The sequence below is a fragment of the Choloepus didactylus genome, chromosome 1 (genome assembly GCF_015220235.1).
Source record: "Choloepus didactylus isolate mChoDid1 chromosome 1, mChoDid1.pri, whole genome shotgun sequence".
Classification (NCBI taxonomy): Eukaryota; Metazoa; Chordata; class Mammalia; order Pilosa; family Megalonychidae; genus Choloepus; species Choloepus didactylus.
The window spans coordinates 110,605,321-110,628,541 of NC_051307.1; positions in this window are offsets into that span (position 1 = coordinate 110,605,321).

Below are 23,221 nucleotides of genomic sequence, written 5' to 3' on the forward strand. Positions count from 1 at the left end.
ATCAGATCTAGATGACTTCAAAGACCTGTTCTTTCCAAATACTAAGTCATGCCACTGTAGGGAGATGTAGGCAGTAGAGATGGTAAGTCCAGATGTTGTTTTATTGTGTTTTGTTTTCTGTGCAATAGAACATTTCTCTCTAGTTCCATGTGGAACAGAGTGGATGAGGCATCACTAACAGAAGAGGCATCTACAGTAGAAGGACAGACCTAAGAGAAGGGGGCCCTTACACAGAGAATACAGACTCAAAATTTAAAAGAAAAACAAAGCCATAGACAACCCTTTTTAGGTTCTAATGAATTGGGGTAGCTGAAACTATCAAACTACAACCCAGAACCCATGAATCTTGAAGACAATTGTATAAAAATGTAGCTCATGAGGGGTGACAATGGGATTGGGAAAGCCATAAGGACCACACTCCCCTTTGTCTAGTTTATGGATGGATGAGTAGAAAAATGGGGGAAGGAAACAAACAAACAAACAGACAAAGGCACCCAGTGTTCTTTTTTAATTTAATTGCTCTTTTTCACTTTAATTATTATTCTTGTTATTTTTGTGTGTGTGGTAATGAAGGTGTCAGGGATTGATTTTGGTGATGAATGTACAACTATGTAATGGTACTGTGAACAATCAAATGTACAATTTGTTTTGTATGACTGCGTGGTATATGAATATATCTCAATAAAATGAATATTAAAAAAAACAAAAACAAAAACAAAAACAAAGCCAATGTTCCCTCATTCCTCACTAGATCTAGCAGATAAGAAAGGGGAATCTCTAGTCTAAAGAAGAGTGAGGTTTTGCAGCTTCTAACAAGATCAAAATAATTAACACCAGAGGAAGCAAGTTTCCAAAGCTCTCCCTTCGGGTTCAAGAGAGCTTTGAAATGGCTTGAATGCAGTCAAGAGTGAGGGTGAATTAGTAAATTTTCTCCTCAAATCTCTGTTTTTAATTGTCACATCACAAAGACACTATTTCTTTGGTCCCTAAATTAATTGAAGGCTGTAGGCCTTAAATATAAAGCTTAATGATACTTAGCAGCTTAAATTCTGGCCAGGGTTACTTGTTCCTAAAGAATGCCAGGACTACACTCCGTTGGCCCCCAAATAAAAAAGGCCCATGATCTAGCTGGGGTCCAGGTAAAAAACAATTCTGTTGCACGTGCTGAGGTTAGTGGAAGCATATTTTCTCTCTCTCTTTCTCTCTCTCTGTGGCCATAGATGAACAAGCCAATTCCTTCTGTGTTAGGCAGATGATGGGCCCCAAATTTGTCCACGTCCTAATCCCTGGAACCTGTGAATATGTTATATTACATGGCAAAAGGGAATTAAGTTTACAAATGGAAATAAGTTTGCTAATCAGCTGACCTTGAGATGGAGAGATTATCCTGGGTTATATGTACGGGGCCAATATAATTACAAGGGTCCTTAAAAGTGGAAAAGGGAGTGGAAAGAGAGAGAATCCAATAGGAGGTGGCATGAGAAGGTCTTGGCCTGTCATTGCTGATGGAAGGTGGAGAAAGGGACAATGAGCCTGGGAATGTAGGTGTCCTCTAGAAAAAAAGGCGAGGAAAGAAATTCTCCTTTGGGTGGTCTGGAACTATGTACCCCAGAAAAAACGTGTTCTTAATCTTAATCCATTCCTGTGGGCATGAATCCATTGTAAATAGGATCTTTGATAAGGTTACTTCAGTTAAGGTGTCGCCCAGCTGAATCAGGATGGGTTCTAATGCTATTACTAGAGGCCTTTTAGAAAAGGCCACAGAGAGAAGCTGCAGGGAACAGCCAGAAACTAGAAGTCAACGGAACCCAGAAGAGAAAGAAAGTTGTGCCACGTGCATTGCCATGTAATGGAAAAGCCAAGAACACCAAGATTGCCTGCCAACCAGAAGTTCCTCTAGGAGGAAGCAAGCCTTCTACCCACCTGAAACCATGACCCAATAAATTCCTGTTGTTCAGCCAACCAATTGCATGGTATTTGCTTTAGCAGCTGGGAATCTAAAACACCCCGCTAGAACCTCCAGAAGGAGCACAGCCCTACAGACACCTTGACTTTAGCCCAGTGGGACACAGTTCAGGCTTCTGCTCTCCAAAAATGTAAAAATAGATTTGTATGGTTTTAAGTCACCAACTTTGTGGTAATTTGCTACAGCCAGTGCTCCTTGGCTCCTCTGCACATGGCAAGGTCCCTCCCTTCTCTTCATTGATTTCAGCTTCTTGCTTTTGTGGCGCTCTCTCTCTCTCTCTCTCTCTCTCTCTCTCTCTCTCTCTCTCTCTCTCTCTCTCTCTTTCCATCCCTTATATAAAGAAATCCAGTAATAGGATTTAGACCCATCCTAAATGAGGTATGTTACACCTTAACTAAAGTAGCTTCATCAAAAGATCCTACTTAAAATGGTTTTACACCCACAGGAATGGATTAGATTGAAGAACATGTCTTTCTAGGATATACACAGCTTCAAACCACCACACATAGGGAGAACTAGGCAGCCATCTTACCATTATAGTAAAACCAACAGCACAGAAAGCAGAGCAGACATAAAGAAATCAAGCCCTTGGTGACACTGTTTAGCCTCTGAAGCCAACCATGCCTCTGGGGCAGAAGGGCAAATGTTTCTTACAAAAGAATTCCAAATGAAAATCTAGAATCAAAGAGAGAAATAGAAAATCACCTTAAAACACCACAGGAATGATTACTCAAGGCAGGATCTGGTAATGAATGCTAAAATTAGGGAGTGAAACTTCAAGGAGAAAAAGGATTTTTGCATAACCTCCCAGTATTCCTCCCCAAAATGTTTATTCATTAATGTGATAGTTTTAATATGTCTACAAATTCTTTGATACTTCTCTCTCTAGGAAGTGAAGATCAACCTCCCTCTCTTTCGAATGTGGGCTTGACCTTGTGACTCCCTTCTAACAAATAGAATATGGAAAGAGAAAAACAGTCACTTTATGCTGGAGAAACCCAATTTGAGAGACTTTCTATATACCTGCCCAGTACTCTTCAAAAGTGTTAAGATTTTGAACAGCAAGAAAAGACTAAAAACTGTCATAAATTAGAGGAGACTAGGAGGTGTGACAACTGAATGCAATTGGGTATCCTGAAATGGATCCTGGGACAGAAAAGTAATAGTGGGGAAACTGGTCAAATCCGAACAAACTCTACAGATTAGTTGATAGTTCTGTATCAAAATTAGTTTCTGGATTTTGTTAACATACTAGAAGTTGTTAACACTAGGGGACACTGGGTGAAGGGTATGAAGGAATTCTCTGTGTCACCTGTACAACTCTTCTATAAATCTAAAATTAATTAAAAACAAAAAGTTAGAAACATTTAATAAATGAATAAATTCAATCAAAGGCAAAGAACAAATTGAAGAAACGTTTAATGTAGTTGGCAAAAAATCCCACGATTTATAGCCTCAATTATAAAGGGTTTCTATAAACCAATTGAAAAGTGGGCAAATAAGATTAACCAATTTATAGTGAGAAATACAAATGACTAACAGATATATTCAAAGGTAAAAGTAATCAACGTTACTAAGAATTAAAGACATGAAAATAAAATTATCCTTCTTTTGTCAGTCTATGAAAATAGCAAAGATCAAATAATATCACTCTGTCTTTAAGGCTATGAAAAAATATTTTCATGTGTTCTTGTTGGGAATATAAATTATAAAAAACTTTTGTGAACAATTTATCAACACCTAAATAAAACTAAAAATGTACATGTCTTTGAGGCAGAAATTCCACCTTGGTGTCACAGGATTGATTATAGATATTCTTTTTTACTTTCTTCTTTATTGTTTATTTTCTGATTGTGTTTAATAATGAGTGTGTGTTACTTTTCAAATGAATATTTAAAGCCATTTTCTCTTGGAAATAAATAACTACACACCATGAATATCTATAAAGCCAGAAAAATTATGTAGAAGAATGTTTTATGACATACAAAGATGGTCATGATATTTTGCAAAGTAAAAAATGGATTAAAAAACCATCTATAATATGGTTTATTTTTCTATAAAGCATATTTTACATGTATTTTAAAAGTCTAGAAGGTTATATACTAAAATGTTAACTGTGATTAATTTTATGTAATAGATCACATATGATTATTATGTTCTTCTTTATGTTTATTTTCCAACTTTTCTGTAAGGAACATTGTTTTTTTGTGTTAAAGTTCTTAAATGAATGAAAGGTGGTACATCTCAATCAATCTTTATTTATTATCAAAACTGTTTATTAAGTGCTTGTCCATACATGTTACACTGGCCATCTTCACGTTGCGCGTCGTCAACCTATATATTACGGGCTTTCGTGACCTGTTTTTGAAAAGAGCATCTTTGATCCAAGCCCACAAGCCATAGGAGGTGGACTGTGAATTGATGTTGGTTACTGTTGTGAACAAAAATAAATCTTTTGTTGGAAACACCACTATTTTTATTGACATAAAGACCACCTCAAACAGATAATGAGCAAAAAATTCCTATCATGCTTCAGTGGGGGGAAGCCCTTTCTTTCATTTTTCAGGAACAGTTTGAGAACCATTGCTCAGTCACTAACTTGTAAAAGAGCTCAGCCCTAGGCGAATGAAATACAAGGCCATATCAACTCATTGGATGTAGGGGAACATTCCAAAAAAGAGCTGATTAGCAAATGCAGGTCTGAGTACATGTCCCAGAATCCTGGCAGCATCTCTGACTTTTACACTGGCCTCAGTGCTCCTCTAGACCCAGTCACAAAAGCAGGGATTAGCAGAGGGATGCTCAAAGGCTGTCTAGCACCTAAATGGCTAATTAACCTCTGATTGGATCCTGTTAAACCCCCATTTCCTTTTGAATTACATCCAGTCTTTTTCTCTACCCCCTAAAAATTTTAAAGTACTGTGTAAAAGACAAAATTTTCAGCTGAGGGTCTTAATTACATAATCTTGTTTCTGCACTGGTATCACTTTAGTGTTTGAAAACAGTGTTTACCTTTATTCTTAAACAGTCACATAAATTGTTCAGGGCAATGATCAGCCAAGCAAAACAAGCAAAAATTCAGGCCCAAACCTACAGTCTTCAAGCAAAAAAAAAAAAAAAAAAAAAATTCTTATGGGGAAAGATGATATACATAAGCGATGCTAAAACAAATCCTGCTCATTTATGTAGAAATCATGGATAAATTCTTAGGAGTTTTCAGAAGCGAGGAGAGATGCTGTACAACAAGTATCCATCTCTACGTAAGGGCCACAGGCTCCCAAGTTTTCACCCACAGACACCATAGGACTACCTCTGATGCTTCACCCCTTTTTTCAAATTCTCCCCATTTTCAAGAAGGCAGAGTAGTCTAAAGGAAGTAGTCAGAAGTAGGTCAGACATCTGTCACCTATTAGCTATGTGATCTCAGACAAGTTAATAAATCCTTCTTTGGCCCTTCAGTTGTCTTATCTGTGGAATGGGGGATAGTAATAAATGCCTTAAAAGGTTGTTGTGAGGATCCCATGTGGTTGTATATAAAATGGCAGGCACCCTTGAAATGGTAGTTATTATCACCATGTCCTTCACACACATGGGCTGACTCTCCATCTGAAAATGTGTTTGCTTATACCATGCCCTGAAGTAGTTAAAAGGAGCCAGTACAGAAAGCTAGTGAAGACCACAGGATGAGCGATCTTTTTCTTTGTTACATAAGCAGAGAGAAACGCCTGAATATTAACAGTGTTCTAATGATCAAGTGTTGTCTGGCTAAAGATATGGAAAATTCTTACAGTGATGAATTTTTAACACTGAAATTTGACTTACCTCTAGTGCCCTGCTGCCTTAAACCCAATTTGGAAAAAGGCTGAGCATAAATAAATAAACAGTCAACTCTTCCCTGGCTGTTTGGGTGAAAGCAGGTGGCGACTGAGAGAAGACATGGCTCAACGTGTGTGCCGGAGAGTTAAAAACAAATTTGTATGAGGTACATAACTTGAACAATAAGAATGGAAATCTTTCTTGAACAGGGATCCAGGTCATTTTAGGTATCTTTGCTCTGGGAGCCTCTTTGTTCTGTTATCAAGTTAGGGTAAATTGCAAAGGGCAGTCCTCCTGGCTTGGCTACTTTCTGTTTCTCCCTTACCCACTTCTCTTCCCATTCCTTTATTGTACAGCAGGTCTTCCTCTCACTTGATTAGTCTTTTCCTTCCACACCCTCTTCTCCTTCAATTTCAGGCTCCCTCTTCACCCTCACTCTCCCTTTCTTCTGCTTGCCCCCAGCTTCACGTTGGTGCTCACACTACCCTGTCCTTAGTCCTCACCGTTAGCAGGTGTTCAATAGCATCTTTTGTTGAAAAACATCTGAGAGCATTGAATGCTACCCATATGCCTTTCCCTTCTGCTCTCCTCACCAGCCTTGCATATGCCTCTCCTAAATGGTTGGCCAGAAAGGATTGTTGAGGGTGCCCTGGAGGGCACTGCCTGTAACTGAGAGTCATTTCTTCTCTTTGGTGTCACTGACAGAACATTCTACCCATGCTCAGAAATTGTATTAGGGTGACTGCGTTGAGAGGGACATTTCTTCCCCACGCCAGTGGCCCTGTACTCCCATGTTCCCAGAGCTCATAGCATCCTATATCATGATAAATGTGTTTGGGGATGTGCCTCCCACGAGATAATGCTGGATTATCCAAAGGCAAGTAAAATACATAGTTAGGGCTCTTGCAAAGCAGAGGCGTTCAGCAAAACAAGCTGATAAAAACACCAACACCAAAAACAAACAAAGACCAACAAAACAGAAAACAGGCAATTAGAACATCTAGAAAGAAGCAATTTTAATTTAGAATGCATTCACTTTTATCTCTTTAAAACATTTAGATTTTATTTTGAATTGCATGTAGGAAGGGAATGCTACAAACCTTCCAAGATTTAGAGCCTCCTCAATTCATAATCTGTATCTGGACTTGATAAGGAATCTTTAAATGAGGTCTCCATGAGTTGCCTGAAATCATACTCAAAATCAGGTGTTTGTACATATGTTCATTTCTCGCAGAGGAAGTGCATGAATTTTGACAGAGTCTCAAAGGGTTCTGACCCATGTAATAATGAGATAGAGAGCAGGACTGAGGTTGATTCATCTTTTTACGTCTGGGACTAGGTCAGTGCCAGGCAAGGCAGGCACACATTATAGGATGATATGCAATGGGCCTTTCTGAGTACTGAAGATGTTTTGGACACTTTTTATGCATTGAGGAGCCATAATTTGTGATTCTGTGACCCAGTCTGTTGTGGTTATTTAACAGTTTCATCTACACAGCCCCCAGTACACACACACAGACACACACACATACATACATATACTTTTTTTTTTTTTTTTTTGCTAGTTCCTAGCAAGCCTTCAGCAAGCTTAGAATAGCCCTAAATTGAACTTTGTAAAATGGGCATTTGCTTTCTTTGGATTTTAGGGTTTACTACTAAAGTTGGAAATGTTTTTAGGTTCGCTATCTTCTCATTTGTCAATTTGAAATCAGCCTGATATTGTTTCGTTTGTTTCTTTCAAAATTGGCAGGTTGTCTGAAGGCAAAATAAATCCGGAAAATTTAATCCTCATTTATCAGAGGTTCTCCAATATCTGTGCATGCTAAATTCTCCCAGGGAAGCCTGTCAAACATGTGGGTTCCAGGGCCCCACCCACAGAAGTTCCGGATAACTGGCATGGAATACGCATTTTTAACAAGGACCTCAATTGTTTCTGAGAAGGATAGTCTGACTACTAGTCTCCGTTAAACACTGCTCTATCTGGACTTAATATTCACTGAAGTTTAAATCTAAATTTAGAAGAAAAAAATGAGCATGTATCACTCTTAAAACTTTCCTTTGAATCTGCATTGAATTGAATGTGGAAAACTGCTCTAGGGGACAAGCAGCTAACCCTGTTTCAGGCGTGTGATGTTTTGTTTTGTTTTGTTTTTAACATGTGTACAATATCTAAACTAACCAGTGAAAACCTAAGTAGCACTGTGGAAAAACTTCTGGTGTTATATTAGCTGCTTCATCTTTGACAGTAGAGCATCTTAAATTTTAACACTGAAACTTGAAAACTTGTTTGTTAGTTTATCTTTGCTTGTTTGTTTTTACTTCATGTAGCTATATCCTAAGTGTCTTATGGCTATTTTTTGGGTTGTTGCAGATAAATGTGTTGATAGTACAAAGCCTTTCTTCTCACATATACTCTTGGCAGGGAGAGACTGTGCTTTGTATTGTTTTGTTTGTTTGTTTTTAGAACATTTATTCAGTGCTTGTTCGTGATAACTACAGCTAGTTGATTTTACGTGGATTTCCTTGAGTTCCCACAATAACCTGAGGAACTAGGGTTATTGTTACATACTACATATTTGGTATATGATATTCAATATTATGCCAATATTATGCCAATTCCACCCCCCCACACACTCACCCCAAGGACCTCAGAGCCCCAAAGCTGTGCACAGCTGTACTGTCCTTGGTTCCTCCTTGAGGACCACCCAAAGGTGCAATAATAATAATAATTAATACACTGATACTTTAAAAAAAAAGATTAAAAAATTGTTTTTATCAATGCTATTCCACAGCTGAATGGGGATAAGTGACTTCCCCAAAGTCGCAGCCAGTAACTACAATGCCCGGGATTTGAATGCCTCTTTAGTGACTTCCACCCCAAGGCTTGTACATTTGTGCATCAGATGTATGTTCCAAGCCTGTTATGGAAGCTTCCCTGTAGCTACCCCCCTCCCACTCAAGACAGAGGGCAGTGCTCAAGGAGGAGAGGGAACTCTTTTGGAAAGAGTTCATCCAAAAGGCATGGGAGAACTGGAGGCCTCTTTATTCCTACTTGTGTCCTTTGTGTGTGGGCAGCCCAGCAACCAATACAATAAGTGTTTGTCCCTTTGTTTGTCAAAATGGATACATGGATACTCTTGACTATATTATCATCTCTTTCCTTAACTTCAGCAGGGGCGCAACAGAGATGCCTAACATTTATGAAGTGCTTTAACTATTGCTTTACAGACAGTTGGGTGCTACTACTGTCCTCAGTGTTAAATAAGGAAACTGTGGCACAGAGCTTAGTAACTTGCTCCAAGTTTCGCAGCTGGGATTTGGACCAGCTGTGTCTAAATCCTGAGCAAATGGATATTTCTCTGTGTTAACCTGTTTCCTCTCCCCTTGCTGCTGAGGGGCAACTGAAATGTAAAGCAAACACCCTACTGCAAAAATATTTGAGTAAATAATGGCCAATTTACAGAGTGTTAGCTATAAGTGGGGTGTGAAGTAAGGTGCAAGGTCAATGTTATGTTAGAATAATGCAGTGAAACATAGCATGTAGGCAAACCTGGAGACTAAAACTTGTATTGATTACCAGACAGGCACGGAATCCACCAGTTTTCCATCTTCTGTGTCTTCCCCATCCCACACCTCCCAATTCTGATCATCATTTTCTTGGAATTGTGAAATAAACATCGCTTTCAAAGAAATGGCTGATTTTGATACACAGACAAGAGCTCACCAAGAACTCCAGCTACCAAAGTATTTTGCCCATTCACTGTGTGGCCATGGATGGTGAATGAACAAATCACAGACTTGAAACTTGGAGGCCCAAGCACATTTCTACCAACCTGTCTGCCTGGTTTATGTGGTTTTTGGAAAGCCATTATCTATCTCAGGTTGTTTATTTTCAAAATAAGAAATAATTCCGAGATCCCGTCTCTAGGAAACAGCCAAGATAGAAATGATTGCGGAGTCTCTGAGGACACTGAGGAATGATTGACAGTCAGAGCCCTATCAGGTAGGAAAAAGCCTGGAGTCAGACCTGGACTTGTGCTCCATTCTGCCACTGCCTACCCTTGCGACTTGGAGCAAGTTACTTAATCTACAGGTGTGCCTCAATTTCCTCATTTATAAAATAGGAATATGAAAACCTTGCCTTTGAGCATTGCCATGAGGATGAAATGAGATAACTTGTGTCTGGCACGAACCAAGGCACAAATAAGCTTACCAAAGTGCTTTTATTTGTTGTATAACTTGACAAAGACGACTCTTCCTCAGTGACATACTTTTCTTTAGAAAGATAACAGTACATGCTTTTAACATAAACCTGCATCTGACTTCTATATAATAATAGACAAGATAAGACACCAAAACATTTTTAAAAAATTTTAGGTCAGCTGTATTCATCTGTGTTAAAGAATCAAAAACCTTTTACTATGGACTGAGAAGGAAGAGAAAGGGAAAAAAATGGCCTCTTTAAACAATGAGGGATTTTTTTTTTTTTTTGTCGGTATCTTAAAGGGGCTTTTCTTATACAAACAGGAGTATTTGCTGGTCAGTACCCAGATTTTTTTTTCTTTTGATGTATATTAAAAAAATTAAAAGGAATATTCTTAGAAAGACATCTGTGCCTGGGGTGACTCACATTTGATCAATCCCTGTGAACTGAGCTTTTCAGGGGATGTGCAATTATTTGCTCAGTTAGGCTTAAACTTTTTATTTATCTAATCACCCCCCTGTAATGCTTTGATCTGAACTTCCAAGGCCTATTTTTCAACCACTTTAGCTACATATTTTAAGTCTTATAGTCTAATCAACCTCAGCCCGTAAAACATGCAATGTCCTGTTTAATGCATCCTATTAGGAAATCGGCTGCCATGTGGATTTTGAATCTCCCACTTTGTGACTGGGTGAGCTGCTTGGAAGTGTCATTAATGTCATTATTCTGGGAGAGCAGGAGAGAATCGGCAGCCAAGCGCGCCCTCTGCATCCCAAATGGCTTCTCCCTGCTAACATTTGCCGAGTGACTCAGAGGTGAATCACCGGTTTCTGCAGGTGTACAATCGGGAGTCCTGGAAGCCTTCCACATCCCAGTGGGGGCAAATGTTTACTTCATTAGTTCATGGGGTTACACAGTAGTCCAGCCAACTCTATTTGACTGTACAATGGTTAACCGATAAAATATATATATATATTCCAGGAGTGCAGTGCAGCTTAGAAATGAGAAGGTAAACCTGTTATTGGGTAATTAGAAAGTATATTCATTTAAAATTTTTGGAAAGAAAAATATTAGCTATATATGTTAATTTATTGTACAACACATTTTGTAATGGCATTCCTCATTTGTTTTTCCTCTCTGCTTAGGCACATTGTGGGGTTAGAACTCAACAGCTGACTAGGGTCTATCAACAATTGGTGAATTAGCAGCCTCTCCTTCCTTTCTCAGCCTTGTGGCTTATTCATTTAACTATCTTCAGAAGCATGAACACATCACAAGTTTTTCTTTTAAAGGACACACAATTTTTGACTGTGGAAACAAAAAAGTAAATATGAGTATATTTCTTTCCTTTGTTAATCTCTGAACAAAACTTGCTTTCATATGATGGTAATGCCTAGTGAAGAAAATAGCCATCAATTAAATAAACAAATGAGATTGAGGAATATCTCAGTATAGCCACAACATACAAATTTGCTGAAAATTGATGGCGATTAATCAAAATCAATGACACAATATGACTCAGGTAATAGCTAACATTTGATTCCTTCTTATATTCCAGCACCATTCAAACTGCTTTATATATACTAATTCATTTGATTATCAGAACAAACCCGTGATGTTGGTACTATTGTTATGTCCATTTTACACATGAGAAAATTCAGGCACAGGAGAGTCTAAGCAACTTGCCTAATGTTAAACACAGATAATACATCATGGGGCCAGAATTTAAACCCAACCTGTCAGACCTCAGAGCCTGCCTTATAAAACACTATGCTTCCATGGTTGTAATGACAATTTTTTTTAAACAAACACAGCAGAATTACCAAGTGAATTCTGCTCACTCCAACATATGCTATATACTTAATGTGCTATATACGTCTTCCAAATGTGGCCAGGGCTCAACACATCTAAGACTCTCTTTTTTTTTCCTTTTTCTTCCTGTATTTCCTTTATAGCTCATGGTTTGTTGTTCTGAAATCATCAATTTAAGCTTTAATCTTTGAGGATAGATTTGGTATTTTGGAAATAATCCAGAGTAATTCAGAATTCAGGTTGGTGGGGAAAGAAGGAATCAAGTTGGTAAGATTGCTGTAAATTAAACTATCTTCAGAGATAATTTTCAAACAGGGATTCTAAAATTCCAAAAATATTTTGTGTGATGGCAGCATCATTGAAATAAACACGTAAGCCTGCAGAGTATCATTCCGAAGAGCAGTAGATAGGGAGCAGTAGCGTGATATCTCTGATACAGTGATTTATTCTATAAAACATATCATGAAACTGCATTATTAAGTCACAATTCAGCAGGTGCTACTTGCCTCCCGACCCATCAGCAGCCCCTTTTGACTCTTTTCTGTATATAAATTTATTTGGGGACTTATCAGTCAGGAAGGATCCTGGCCAAGAAAGAGATGGCAACTCAAGAGGGGTAATTGATAAGAGTTATAGAAAGAGACCATTTACAAAAGGAAGTGCAGGCCCCTGGATGAGTGGCAGAGGGACATCCTCATACCCTTCAGCCTGAAGGGGCAAGGGGAAGACCTGTGAAAGAAAGAGAGGGAGAGAAAGAGAGAGAGTGAGAGCGAGAGCGAAGAGTGAGAGAGCCAGCCCATGACAACCAGCGCGGAGGAAGCCAGCCCTGAGTAAATATCCCCATCTCACTTTCCTCTTATCCTGCAAACTCCTGCTGATGCCCTTATTGACCAAACCCAACAGGAATACAGAGGGTGAAGAGACCAACCAATAACCCAGGCCATAGGGATCACCCTTCTGGGGCACACAGTAGGGCAGGAGAAGACCTGGAAGGGCAAGTGTCCCATGGAAGGACCACTTGTAGCGGCCCTGAGTAAGATTTGCAACTATTTGAATTTCCACTTTCTTAACAAGGGTGCTTTCCATCTGGTTCACACCTTTCCTAAAAGAGAGGGACTGAAACACAGCAAAGATACTTGATATGAAGATAATTTTCTGGTTACTAAACTGGCCTGGGGGAGGTGAAAGAGGAGAAATCTGTCATTTATTTTGTTCCTGCCATGAGCCAGATCTTTTACTTATGGTAAAAAAGAAGATGCATGATGTGGTGAGAATGGCACTTGACCCCTGTGGTCTCCTTCCAAAAACTCAGAACCCCAGTCTAAGCATGAGAGGAACACCAGACACATCCCTATCGAGGGACATCCACAAGATACCCAGCCAGTCCTCCTCAAAGCAGTCAGGGTCTCAAGCACAAGGCAAGTCCGAGAAACCATCGCAGCCAAGAGGCGCCTAAGGAGACATGAGGAATAGATCCTGGATGGGATCCTGGGACAGAAAAATGACATTAGACAAAAACTAAGGAAAAATGAATAAAGTATGGACTTGAGTTAGTAATGATGTATTGGTTCATTAATTGTGACAAATGCACCATACTAATACAAGATGATAATAATGGGAAACTGGGTGCAGGGTATACAGGAATTCTCTGAACTATCTGCAATTTTTCTGTAGATCCAAAGCTATTTTAAAATAAAAAAAATTATTTTAAAAAAAGCCTGATGTTTTGCTTTACAAGAAGAAGGAGGAGGAAGAGGAGGAGAAGGAGAGAAAGAAGAAGAAGGAGGAGGAGGGAGCAGAGGAAGAAGAAATTGAAGCAGCAGCAGCAGGGAAAGGAGGAGACTACTTCTTATAGCTTCCTTCATCGCTGTGGTCCTACAGAAGGGCCATCATCCTCTGGCACTGTGGAAGTCAGGAGATGCAGCTTGACTGGGTGCATAAAGCAAATCACTTAAGCATCCTCACCTTATGATATGAGGTTTTACGTTGGATTACTGAGCTTTCAATTTTCTGAGCCCACACGACACTAAACAGTAGTCATTTGATATAAGGTCTCCAATAATAACTGTCTTGAGAAATCAGTTCCCCTTCTTGAATAAAGGCAAATGTGACATATGCTTGGTAAAAATAAAACAAGGCTATTTAAGCAAGTATTCTAGCAATGAAAAAAGTAACATATCTGATTTTAACAATAGAATAAATTCTACTTCTAAAACTAAAAAATTATTTTAAAAGTCTTGTTTTATAAATAAACCCTCCTCAAGTGATACCAACCACTCATATCTCTAAAATATGTATAGAACATATATAGGATATATCTCTAAAATGTATATAGGACTCATATCTCTATAATATATACATATAGAATGTGTATATATCAATATATATCATATCATGACTCTTATGCTATATATGGAATATGGAAATGCAGTGTAAATGAGATCCAACTTTTGGTGCAATGGAGTCTGGTCCACCCTGTCATAGCCCCAGAGATCCTTTGTTTTGAGCCCAAGTTTCTCCTGGAAACTGAGGACCATGTATATGCAGAATCCAAGGTAGAAGGAGATCCTGGAATCCATCAAGCTTGGGGCATGGGGCAAAGTCCCAGACATGAACAGGAGCTGTTCTTCCAATAGTTGCCCTGTGCCTTCCCGGTCCTTCCAAGCTGAGCTTATTCCTATTCTGAAATTTCTCTTATCATTAACCACTTTCCCAAACTGCTCAGCCTGTTCCAACTCTTGGCATCTGTGTGGGAGGCTGTGTCTCACTCTAAATGGTGGGCAGCCCGTGGAAGTGCAGCACTGACCCTGGCCTTGTTTGCTCCATTATGAGTAAGCCTTGTCGTTTCTCTGAGAAACAAAAGTGAGAAAAGAGAAGTAAAGAGAAGCAGTGGCAAGGGGTAGAAATTGTGAGGACTTTGCAGCTTGTAGAACTGGGTTTAGATTCTGACTCTGCTAATGCGTATCCTTGGGTGTCTCTTGAGGTCTGTTTTTTCATCTCCAAAATAGGGATTGAGATAATATCTATAAAGTGTCTGGCTCATGAGGAGTGTTCAGGAGATGGAGGCTATTACTGAGCTAAAGACATGGCCTTGAGCAGGATACTTTCAGTTTTCTTTCTATAACCCTCACCACTCACTTGCATGAAGTAACTAGTAGCACTTCTCAGTTAGATATTTAGCTTTCCATTTTTCTCTGGTTTATTTCCCCTAAATAGGCTGAGTCTTAGGATTCTTTGAATTCCATACAATTTCCTAGAAGAGATGCACATGGGGTGTGCTAGGTATTATTTGTTCAAACAATGAAACCATGAACCTTTTGGAGGCATTTCCACAGCACATGTAATTGTGAGTGCAAAAGCATGTATGTGTATGCACATACATGTACAAACAGATGTGTGCCCATGGTGTCTTTCTATATATGCACACATAGATGGCTCAACAAAAACATCCTTATGTAAAGCAACAGAGTATTTTCATGACTCAGTGACCTGAGCCACGAGTCCTACGGATTTTAAATAATTCTTTGTACCAACAAATCTATTTTTTTTAGGTATGTGAGGGAATGGATGCTGAATTGGTATGATTGTGCTAGAGAGCCTCTGAAATGGGATATTAAAGCATTCTACAAAAAAAGTGCCAAACAAGAGCTACATATATCCATGAACAAATTTCTAACAAGTGGGCTTTTGAAATTTTTAGGAGAACATTGTTTTCAGTGCCTACTTCAAACGTGAAAGTGAAGATGTGCCAAATTCTGAAGTACTCTTCCTGCTTCCACTAATGGGAATTTAATTCTGTCAAGATAATGCTATTCTAATTGCTCACCAAAAATAATGGTCACATCATATTTATTATTAGTCCTTTTGATTTCTAAAGAATCCAATTCCAAAACATTATGTTCATGTTACATTTCCCAGAACAAACCTGATCGGGACTTTTTTTCTTCAGTTTTGGAACATTTTCTCTGGGTGTGACAAGGATAAACACAAACACATGGAGTGTGTCTCTAGCCTGCTGCTATGTACCCAGGAACCTCAGCAACAGGAATATAACATGGGAAAGCACAGATATAGGATGACATGGTTTAAAAGAAAAAAACAAAACAGAACAAAACACTGGCTTTGCAACAGAAACTTGGCTTCATACTTACAAACTATACACATTAGGGAAAGTTACTTAACTTCCCTGTCTCCATTCCTCAATGGTAAAATGTGGGGCGAAAATACCCACCTTGCATGAGGTCATTAAGTGCTTTAAATGAGAACGCAAACAGAAAGTGTCTACTGCATGGCTGGAGCGTAAGAACTTTTGGCTACCAAAATGACTAACTAAAGACCTAAAAAACAAAGTTTTGAGAAAAACTTTTCTTTCTTTGGAGAAACCAAAAACAAAACAAAACAAAACAAAACAATTAAAAGGCAAATAGCTGCTGTGAACATTTAACCTCCATAGATTCCTCCAATCCTCTGAATCACCCAGGGATGAAAGGTCTGGCTGTGCCACCCGTAACCACCTGCTTCAGTTTGCTAAAACTGCCTGAATGCAATATGCCAGAAATGGATTTGCTTTTTCAATGGGGTTTTATTAGGTTACAAATTTACAGTTCTAAGGTGATGAAATGTCCCAATTAAGGCATCAAGAGGAAAAGACCTTCTCTGAGGAAAGCCTGCTGGCATCTGAGGTTCCTGTGTCACATAGGAAGGCACGGCGATGTCTGCTGGTCCTTCTCTCCTGGGCTCTGGTTTCAAAGTGGCTTTTTTAATTCTATGGGTCCTTCTTGCTTCTCCAAGGGCATTTCTTTCTCTCTTAGTTTCTCTTAGCTCTCTGAGTTTCATCTGCCTTTTATCCTCTCATAGAGGACTCCAGCAAGGGGATTAAGACACACCTTGAATGGGCTGGGTCACATCTCTGTGAAAACAACCTAATCAAAAGGTCCCACCCAACAATAGGTTTGCCCCCACAGGGATGGATTAAGAGAACATGGCCTTTTATGGGGTACGTAACAGCTTCAAACCAGCACACTACCCATCACTTGTGTGAAAACAGTCAGCCCACAAAGTTTCCTCCCCTAAAAATGGCATTTTCCAGGCTTTGACAAGCCAGAATTCCCACACTGGTGATGTCCTTTCTATGGGTTGGAGATGTAACTATATCCTTACTGTCTCAATAACAACTATCATGGTATGTCTGTTACCCTCCCACATCTGTGTTTCTCTAGTGTCAACACTGCGCCTGACACAGAGCAGATCTTCACTAAAGGTTCACAGATGGAAGGAAGAACTGGAGGGATTAATGGACAAACTCTCATTTCTGTTCTTCTCTTTGTATCAGTCTCCATGCTAGGTACTCCAACCATCCCTCCTGCCTCATTCAGGTCCTCAGTACTAGCATTTACTTATGTCTTGGTGTTACTCTCCTCCTCCAGGAAGCCTCCCTGATCTATCATCCCCTGATCCCCAGCCCACAGAGCCCACTGCTTGGTCTCTTTTCAGAGCTCAGAGTATAGTGCTTAGATGATGCTTTTGCACTTGAGAGATTTCATGTTTTTATTAGTCTCTTTCACATTAAACTTCTTCCAGATCAGGAGATGTCTTCAACATCTTGGAGTTATATCCTGCTGGGTTTCAGAATTGTTTGGGACCCGTTACCCCTGTTTTTCTTCCAACTTCTCTCTATGGAACTTGGAATCTATATTCTTTGCTTGTCCCTCCATTGTATAGCGGAAGCAGGTAACTTACTCTTTAGGTTTCACGGGTCCAGAGACAGAGGGGAATTGTGCCCCAGGAAAGACCACACCTATAACTGATTTTGATGAATCTTTGTACTAAGGACTGTTTATGAAATGGCTTACAGTTTTTGGGATACTGTGATGGAATGAATGTATTTTGCATGTAGAAAGAGCATGTCTTTTTTGAGTTCAGAGGGTGCAGTGCGGTGATTTGAAGCTGTAGGTACCCCAAAAAAACATGTTCTTAAATCTAATCCACTCCTGTGGGTGTGGACCCATTATAAGTAGGACCTTTTGATGAGGCTACTTCAGTTAAGGTGTGACCCATTCAACCAGGATGGGTATTAATCCTATTACTGGAATCTGTTATAAGCAGAGTGGACTTCAGACCTTGCTTCTGGGGAGGGCAAAATTCCAGAGGCTCTAAACAATTTAACTCATACAGTTTGTTCAAATATCATAATTACATGGAACTTTGAATAGGAAGTGAGAACTGGTAGGTTTGTATAGGTTAGTGTGAAATAGTGACACATCCCAAAGGAATTTGGACAGAGAATAAAAAATATGTATGCAGGACCCCCCTGAGGAGCTGGGGGAAAATGCAGAGGTGTTTGGCTTCCTCATCTGGATTGTTGCTGATGTTCTCACAAACATTGAGGACCAGCAGTTTGGTATGCTGAGCCCTTTATCTCGGGATTTGCCCTTATGAAGCTCGTTACTGCAAAGGAGAGGCTAAACCTGCTTATAATTTGCCTAAGAGTCTCCCCCTGAGTGCCTCTTTGTTGCTCAGATGTGTTCCTCTCTCTCTAGCTAAGCCACCTTGGCAGGTGAATTCACTGCCCTCCCCCCTTTGTTGGAGCTGACACCCGGGGCTGTAAATCTCCCTGGCAATGCAGGATAAGACTCTTAAGGATGAATCTGGACCTGACATCATGGGATTGAGAACATTTCTTGACCAAAAGGGGGATGTGAAATGAAACAAAATAAAGTTTCAGTGGCTGAGAGATTCCAAATGGAGTCGAGAGGTCATTCTGGTGGGCATTCTTATGTACTATATAGATAACCCTTTTTAGGTTTTAATGCATTGGAATAGCTAGAAGTAAATACCTGAAACTATCAAACTGCAAACCAGTAGCCTTGACTCTTGAAGATGATTATATAACAATGTAGCTTACAAGGGGTGACAGTGTGATTGTGAAAGCCTTGTGGATCGCACTCCCTTTATCCAGCGGATGAGTAGAAAAATGGGGACAAAAATTAAATGAAAAATAAGGTGGGTGGGATGATTTGGGTGTTCTTTTTTACTTTCAGTTTTTATTCTTATTTTCACTTTTTCTGGTACAAGGAAAATGTTCAAAAAACAGATTGGGGTGATGAATGCACAACTATATGATGGTACTGTGAACAGTTGATTGTACACCATGGATGATTGTATGATATGTGAATATATCTCAATGCAACTGAATTAAAAAAATGAATCCAGAGGCTCTTTGGATACCTGGAAAAAATCCCATGAACACTGGGGACCAAGAGTGGACGTGGGGCACAAACACTGGCTTCCCTGGCCAACTCTGAACAATGGGGGCCTGTAGAGCAGGAAACACCACAGGTAATGAAGGGAGCAAAGGGGAGGGAAGGACTCCTAATCACAAGGATGCTTAGCTTTCGTTGAGCTTTATGCCGTGCAGGGTACTGCGCTTCGTGTGTTACCCACTGTCTGGTTTGCTAATGCTGCCAGAATGCGAAACACCAGAAATGGATTGGCTTTTATAAAAGGGGGGTTATTTGGTTACACAATTACAGTTTTAAGGCCATAAAGTGTCCAACAATCGGGTACCTTCAGTGGAGGATGGCCAATGGTGTCCGGAAAACCTCTGTTAGCTGGGAAGGCACATGGCTGGTGTCTGCTCCGGAGTTCTGGTTTCAAAATGGCTTTCTCCCAGGACATTCCTCTCTAGGCTTCAGCTTCTCTCCAAAATGGCACTCTCAGTTGCTCTTGGGGCGTTTGTCCTCTCTTAGCTTCTCTGGAGCACAAGTCTGCCTTCAAAGGCCGTCTCCAAAATGTCACTCTCAGCTGCAGCTCCTCTCTCAGCTCCTGTGCATTCTTCAAAGTGTCCCTCTTGGCTGTAGCAAGCTTGCTCCTTCTGTTTGAGCTTACAGAGTGCTCTAGTAAATGAATCAAGGCCCATGCTGAATGGGCGGGGCTACACCTCCATGGAAATTATCCAATTAGAGTCATCACCCACAGTTGGGTGGGTCGCGTCTCCATGGAAACACTCAAAGAATTACAATCTAATCAACACTGATACATCTGCTCACACAAGATTACATCAAAGATAATGGTGTTCTGGGTGGACATGATACATTCAAACCGGCACACCCATATTATCTCATTTAATCCTCACAACAAACCCATAAGGTTTGGGAAATTGAGTCATAGAAAAGGGAGGAAATGTCTCCCAGGTCTCTCAGCTAGTAAAGGGTGGACTCAGGATTGGGATAAAATCAGGATTCAGATGTAGCTCTGTCTGACTGTCCTCTTAACCACTGAGGCAGGGGTTTTTAACTTTTTGTATGCCAGGGACCTCTTTAGCACTCTGGTGAAGCCCATGAACCACTTCTCAGAAAAATGTTTTTAAATGTATTAAATAAAATATGTAGTTTTACAAAGAAAATCAATTATTTTAAAATTCATTGACCAAAATATTAAAAAGAAAATGTATGATGTAATTATATACATGCTTCTTTTTAATAGATTAAAGAATGATTTGGAAGTTGTGAGAACTATTTTGAGGTATCATGAACATCTGTAATGGGGTGTAAAAATACCTGTGATATCTCTTAAGGACAAAGCCAAAGGTATTGCTAATAGTGCACTTTTATTATCTACATTCAAAATGAAAGAAAAGGCTAAATTTAAGTTAAAAATTAGTGAAAATTAAAAGGTAGATTTTTTTTTTCTTTTCAAGTTTATAAGCCATCTGAATTCTCCTCAGTAACCCTAGGTTAAGAACCAAGCTGTAAAAAGTTTTCAAAAGTTGATTATGGTGATGAATACACAACTATACGATGGTACTATGAATGGTTGATTGTACACTGGGGATGATTGTAGGGTATGTGAATACATCTCAGTTATACTGTAAAAAAACAGAAAAGAACCAAGCTGTACTGTTGTGTTGTGGCCAGGGTCTCGACTGACAGTGCCTTGAATCCCCAGCCTACCTCCACCCAGGGCCGTCTTGACTGGTGGGGAAGTCTTTAACCTGCTCCTGGGGCCCGGTAGAGTCACTCTAGCAGGAGGGCAGGGGAACTGCTCAGATGGGGCTGATGGGTCCAGAACACAGATCAACGGGTAAACCCAGGAGAGTGATGGGGTGCCGGGAGGAAGGGCTCGCAGTGACGGCTTGATGGATGGTGCAGGGTTAGTTAGGGAGACAGGTCTTGGGATTATCTAGTGCCCAGAGGGAATGAAGGCTGAGGGCAGGTGAGGTGGAGAGGAGGGGAGAAGCAAACGGCAGGAGCACTTTCCTCGTCTTCCCACTGGTGACAACATGAAAGAACAGGAATAAGGAGTCAGACCAAGTTGGCCAAATCCTGCTGTGGCCTATGGCCTTAGTAGATCACATTGTCTTTCCTGAGCCCCAGTTGCTTTCTCCATACAGGAGGAGCAAAAATGCTGAACTCATAGGCCATTCAAAGGCACTTGGCAGAGCCCCCGGCACATGGTTGCTGCTCAATAAAATTAGATTGAACTTTATGAAACTGCTATTTAGGGAGGTCAAAAATGATTGAACATGGATAATTTCATATGGTTCAAATTATAGTTCCTGGTGACCAGGGGGAGCTGTTGTCAGCACACCTAATTCCACTTGGTGGATTCCCTTGTGATATGGGATTAAAGGAATCCAATCACCTGTCCTCCCCACTCCATCTCCTCTGGAGGGGAGGTGTTACTGAGAACTTCCTTCCCACCCCCTATCCCCCACCCAGGCCACAATCCAGAGTAAATTTCTGCAAAAAGATGCCTAAAGCAGCTTTCTCTTTGGCACTCCAAGGAATGACAGATCACGAATCACAGATGGTATGGCATAAGAAGACCCTTGTAGCCTGTCAGTGGATAGGGAGGCAGAAAAAGGAAAAAGGAGGACTTTACACTCTTTGAACTACAACTCCTATTTTTCTGGTACCAGCAAAAGAGCCCAGAGTGGTGAACTGGAAGAACCTGTAGGTTAGACCTGGGCTTTAACCCAGGCTCTATACTTAAAAATTAATTAGTTGTATCACTTCGGGTTCACCACAGTCATCCTTGACTCAGTTGCCTCATCTGTAAGAGTGAGATTGGACCAGAGCATCACCAACCCCCTGTCCGCCTCAAACCTTGAAAACAGAGGTTTGGTTTGCTCCTCAGCTCTGCCGGGAGGATGCCACAATTTCAGCTTAGCCATCAGGTCTTCAGTGTAACAATTCAACCAGTATAATGGGGCTCAGGGCAAGTTTGGAGGTGCCTCTGTTGATCTGAAAGTGGTAGAATTGGACAGAGGTCTGGAGAGCTGTGTGGTGGGGGCTCACGACAGAGCCAAGTGACGGCTGACAGCAACACCTGGGCTAGGCGGGGCCAGTGAGAGGAATAAGTGTTTAGGTTTGTTTTCAGGTATGGTTCTTCTAAAAGCTCATTTCATATTAAACTATAAGAATTTTCATGGAAAAATGATTACAAACTCCTTTTGCAGTAATAAAACAGCCCTCAGGGCAAAGAAGCATTAAGGCTTAAGACATCTAAAAATATCTTATTTTTCTCCGGCTTGATTGAAACTGATGTAGGTGTGCTTGGCATTTGACTTGGGGAGGTCGTGCCTTTTTTCCTTCTTCTTCTAATAAGACTGTTTGGCAGCTTTTCACTCTATCTTACCACAGATCTCTGCCAAAACTTGAATTTACTTCCGTCAGATTAACTGTCTCCAACAACAAACTAGCATTTCTTCCAAGGGCTCTGATTAAAAGGATAAGCTTGAGTGACACCACCGTAAATGGCTGGATGGTCTCTCAGGGCTAGGAAGTCAGAACTGGAAAAGTAGCAAGAACTGTGTTTAGTTGGCAACCACGGAGCAGCACAGGCATCGAGGGTGCCAGGGGCCACCGTTCTGCTGGGCCCTGATTTTGGCCATGCTTTGCAATGATGGATGAATTAAGAATTTGAATATATATATATATCCCTCAAAAGCTGTGAGAGAGAAATCCTGTCAAATCTCTCAACCACTGCTTTCTTTTAGGTCCCAGCCCTCCAGCTCTTTATTCATTTTAAATATCACCTCCAATAATTTTACTGCTCAAATTATGTTGGCTTTCCCAAAGCACCAAGGAAACAGAGGGTCTCTTCTAGTTTTACTGCTGAGTGCTTATGGCATCTGAATGAGCAAACTGTGTATAGGCAACAGAACATTCTCTCTTTAATATTCCAGGAAATGGAGAGGCAAGTCCAGGAAGGATGGAAAGCAAGAAAAGATAAAGAAAGTATTAGCCCATTTTACTCTTTTTTTAAAAAATTCAGTTTTATTGAAATATATTCACATACCATACAATCATCCATGGTGTACCATCAACTGTTCACAGTACGATCATATAGTTATACATTCATCACCACAATCTATTTCTGAACATTTTCCTTACATCAGAAAGAATCAGAATCAGAATAAA